Source organism: Pelodiscus sinensis, chromosome 1 (assembly GCF_052426305.1).
Source record: "Pelodiscus sinensis isolate ZL-2025 chromosome 1, ASM5242630v1, whole genome shotgun sequence".
In the NCBI taxonomy this organism is placed as follows: Eukaryota; Metazoa; Chordata; order Testudines; family Trionychidae; genus Pelodiscus; species Pelodiscus sinensis.
The window spans coordinates 197760954-197766212 of NC_143052.1; positions in this window are offsets into that span (position 1 = coordinate 197760954).

The window sequence follows — 5259 nt, forward strand, 5'->3', positions numbered from 1 at the left end:
GGAGGGGGCAGGTAGATATACCTGAGGGTAGGGATAGGGTCCAGAGTGACCTAGACAAATTGAAGGATTGGGCCAAATGAAATTTGATGAGGTTCAAAAAGGACAAGTACAGAGTATAACACTTAGGAGGGGAAAATCCCAAGCATTGCTATAGGCTGCAGACTGACTGGCTAAACAGCAGTTCTGCAGAAAAGGATCTAAGGGTATGTCTACACTTGCTCCCTAGTTAGGATTAGGGATGCAAATGGAGCATACCAAAATTGCTAATGAAGCGCGGGATTTAAATATCCAATGCTTAAATAGCTCGGGCTATTTAAATCTCGCGCTTCATTAGCAATTTCGATATGTTCCATTTGCATCCCTAGTCCAAACTAGGGAGCAAGTGTAGACATACCCTAAGAGATTACAGTGAATGAAAAGCTGGATATGAGTCAACAGTGCGCCCTTGTAGCCAAAAAGGCTAATGGCATATTAGGCTGCATTTGTAGGAGCATTACCAGGAGATTAAGGGAACTGATTATGCCCCTCTATGTGGCATTGGTGAGGCCACAACTGGAGCATTGTGTCCAGTTTTGAGCCCCCCAGTACACTTCATTGGAGTGTTCAGAGAAAGGCAACAAAAATTATTAGGGGGCTGGCCTGACTTGTGAGGAGAGGCTAAGGGAACTGGGCTTATTTAGCCTGCAGAAGAGAAGAGTGAGGAGAGATTTGATAGCAGCTTTCAATTACCAGAAGGGGGTTCCAGAGAGGCTGTTCTCAGTGGTGACAGAACAAAAACCAATTGTCTCAAGATGCAGCGGGGGAGGTCTAGCTTGGATATTAGGAGGAACTATTTCACGAGGAGGGGGGTGAGGCCCTGGAATGGGTTCCCTAGGGAGGTGGTAGCATCTCCATTATTAAAGGTTTTTAAGGCTAAGCTTGACAAAGCCCTGGCTGGATGATTTAGTTGGGATAAGTTCTGCTTTGAGCGTGGGGTTGGACTTGATGGCCTCCTGAGACCTCGTTCAACAAGAATCCTTTATGATCCTATATCAGTTTTAAATGTTTGAATTTAATAATTTATTTGAAAATTGGATAACCCAATTTAATGACACACATTAGGTGCATGCAGAGCCATCCAATCCATAGAACAGTTTGGGGCAACCGCCCTGGGCCCCGCACTTCGGGCAGCCAAACAATCTTATGGATGGGATAGTCCCAGATATTGAGGTTAGATCCAACCTCATCTGCAGGTGCCAAAGCAGCCTGGGGAGTTATCTGGGGAGACTGGTGCCAGCAGCAAAGGTTGGCCCACTCTTCACTGACTGTGATGACAGGAGCCATGGTAAGTGGGATGACCCATCTGGGAGATGGCAGGGTGGAGCAGACTACCGGGTCATTCTACTTCCCTCAGCTCCTGCCACTGTGGTGAGTGTAGGGGCTGGGATCCTGACCCTTGCCCACACCAGGCATCCCAATAATCCTCTGGGTGCCGTCACTTTAGGAAGGGGGTGTTGGCGAAAAGGTTCAATGGGGGCCAGAGAGAGTGGAGGAGAGGCAGGAAGAGGTGGGGCAGGAGCTGAGTATGGGTGGGGCTTGGGTAAAGAAATGGAGGGGAGGTTGGGCAGGGGTGAAGCTGTAGCAGGGTCTGGGGCAGAGGGAAGGATTTTCTTGGGCCCCAAACCTCCTAGGGATTGCCCTAGGTACATGTTATGTTATGAAGGATTCTATAAAGATACATTTTTTTCAACAAACAATTTAACAAACTACCAAAAAATGTATAATTGTGGTTGTAGTGTTAACAAAAGAACCCCAAACACATTAAAATATAAACACCTGTTTTCTTTAATTTCCACATATTGTAATGCCTTCTCTCAGTCAGTGGGGCTTATACAATTTTTATTCTTTTATTCAAACTCTGCTTGTATTCTTTCATACTCAAAAGACAATATTGTATTATACAGCAAATGGTCTGGTAGCACTTTACAGACTAACAAAACTCAGCTACCCCCTGAAGCTTCTGAATTATACAAGTTAGCATAAGAACACAGAATCTTTTCTCTGTAAGTATTGTTCCACTGTTTTCTGCTGAAAATGATCTAACTCTAATAATAAAAACAGAGTTAGCATACTTACAGACTGTTTCACTTATTCAGTGTATAGTAAGGTAGAAGAGGGAAAGGGTACAGAGCACTGACCACGTGAGACCTTCCAATTTTGAAACTAATTATAGGAATAAAACCTCATTTGCATATTTTCTAATTATCACTTTCTTTGTAAATGCTAAATAATACATTTAACAGCTTCCTGAGAAAAGTCTAATTTACCCACATATGGACAACCTATCCTGTTCTGTGATTATGGTATTTTCAACTCCTTCTGTGCTATGAAAAGTACAGCCTTGAATTTTTTCAAGTGGATAAATCTAGAATTAAAATCATTAGCACAGTTAATGAAAATTTTAATAGTAGTCAGTTGATAGTACCAGCCTGTGATAGGGGTCTATTAGCTAAGGCACAAACACCCTGACATCCCCTACTCAGGGAAACCCACTCAAACCAGGCTACCAACAAAACTGGGTGCAGGATGACATTTGGCCCCACAAGAGGCATGACAGTGCATTCCTCCCTGCCATATAGCTACACATGAGATAGCCTCATCCAGTCAGGGACACAAGATATCCTTTATCCTGTGATTGGCCCAGTGAACCAGGCTAATACACAAAATACACCTTAGAAGTAGTTTTAAAAATCTGCAGGTATCCCGACAGAAGAAAGAAATATCACAAAAAATAACTTTTTTTCTACAGGCATTTCTCAGAGAAAGCTCTGCTGAAGAGGTTCTGCATAAAGGTCTCGGTCAAGGCTAATTTGGCCACAGAATCCATGAAGCATCCTCAGACACATTCATGTTATTGTATATTGTGGTTAAGTAAGAGAGAGGTAGCCATGTTAGTCTGATCTTGGTAAAACAAAAGGAAAAAAATTATGTAGTACTTTAAAGACGAACAAGATAGTTTATTAGGTGATGAGCTTTCATGGGGCAGACCCACTTCTTCGGATCATATTCTGCCAATTCACTTTCAGCCCCATTGTGCTGAGTGCTGGACAAACCCAGGTGAGAGAAATGAGCTTACTGCCTAAATAAAAAAAGACAAAGAGCAGGAGGTAAGAGAAGGCTGAAGATATTAAATGACTGGCCCCAGGTTGCAGAGCCGGGAACAGACCCCCACATTTCTAAACTCTCAGTCCTATGATCTGTATAACAGAACTCACTCCTTCCTGCTCTGCTGTAACTCCCAGAAGCCTTTCTTAGGGCATGCTGAATTGGACTGTCATATCAGTCACAAGAGACCTTACAAGAAGATCAACACAAGTGTGGGGTTGCCTGAGGCTGCGGACAAGAGAAGAGATACTTGGTTCTGATTTGACCCATAGAAAGTGTTGGGTTTGATTTGAAGGAAAGGCTGAGGCTTGGCACAGTTGTTAGCTTACACACGCTTTTAGTAATGGCTAGCTTGCGGTCAGACTATGCTCTGGATCCCTGTGCATAAATTCCATTGATGTCAATGGGATTGTATGTACATTAGAGTGAAATGCCATAAGGCAACATAGTAGAAAGCTAAGGTCTGTACTGTTAGCATGCCAATGAATGTCCTGATGAAGCAAAAGCTTTGCAGCACATGTTGTGAAACTCTTCACAAGTGCAGGCTTGTGATTTCGCTGTGAGGCCCACGACTCAAACCTTGCCATAAAAGCAAATAGCTACATCATGTAGTTTGTTCTCATGCTCCCTTGAGTCATGCTATGGTGCTAGGAACTGTTTACAGAAAAGTTTGGCAGATAGCTCTTTTTTTTAATCCCTCAGTAATTTAACCATTGAATGGCAAAAGCATATTTAAAACTTATCAAAATGTTTCAGTTTTTCCATGAGTTATGAACAGAAATGGCCCAAGACACAGCTACAAGCCTAAATTATTTAACAAGCCGTAACGGGATGGACATAGACTACACAGGGTTTGTAATGACAAGCATACTGGGGGAGAGTGATGGATCCCTCAACCCTCTTTAAAAGTCATACTGTTGCGAGTCTCTCGTAGATCAGTGTCCCCATGGTTCAGGGAAAGTTGGCTCCTTTCTTTAAAATAGCTTTCTACTGAAACTGGTCAGCAATCGTCAGATTTTGATGGAATTTCAACTGCTTACAGCATTTTCGCTAATGGTTTTCCACATTTTCCCTACCAATAGCAGAGCTAGCCCATTTGGAAACAAAACAGTGAAGTAAGAGGGGAAAAAAGGGGGAAATTTTTTGAAAAATCTTGAATTCTCCATACTGCAAATTTTTCAACAAGCTCTAGTTCAGATATTGGAGCATTAAGAACAGAAGCCTCTGAACTGGCAGATGTGACCAGGATTTTAAAGGGGCTGGTGTGACCCTATGGATCAGAATTTGATCCTCTGTTTTCCCGCCCAAAAAAAAAAAAAAAAAAAAAAAATCGCTGTTGCGCTCCCAAGCAAATACAAATCGACTTTCCCTCCCCACAAAAGCCACACGGTGATGTCTCTCCCCCTCACAAACACCCCACCTCCCTCCACTCCCCGAGTACTCAAATGTCACTCAGGGTTTAGGAGCTTGTCTCATGTTACTGTGAGAAGATCCAGCCCTCTTGCAAAAGTCCCACCCCTCTGGAAGGAAGCTGGCAAAAACTCTCCCCTGGGTTTGCCATTTTCACAGCAGAGGCAGCTCAGGAGAGAACTAGGAGCCCAGCAGCTCAACACAGCTCTGCTCTCCCTTCCTCCTGTGAGAAACACAGACAGGATGCTCCTCTCCTTGCAGCACCCAGCCTGGGAAGGGGCAAAGGGGAGGTGAAGAGTTCTGGGAACTCCCCAATGAAGTTAAAATTTAGAGAGGGAATGGCGCAGGGGGAGAAGGGTGATAAAGCCCAGAAGCAGTAGCGGTGAGGCTAGGTGGGGGCTGATGGAGACTGTGGGAGCTGAACAGATAGTGGGCACTGGGGTGGGGACAATTGGTGGGGGACAGGATTAGTGGCTGGGCCAGGGGCAAGCAAATGGGGGGATGATAGCTCCTGCAGCAGAGGTCCGTTTACTCTTACCCAGCACTCTTGGCAGATGAGTGACACAAATTGTCACACAGACACATTAAGGGGCGGGGAGCTAAAAAATTAAGACGGCCTGGAAAAACCTCCACCATATAAACTTTCTTTTAAAAGATCTTGTGACATTGTCATCAGTGGAGAATATTACAAACAGCTCCTAAAAG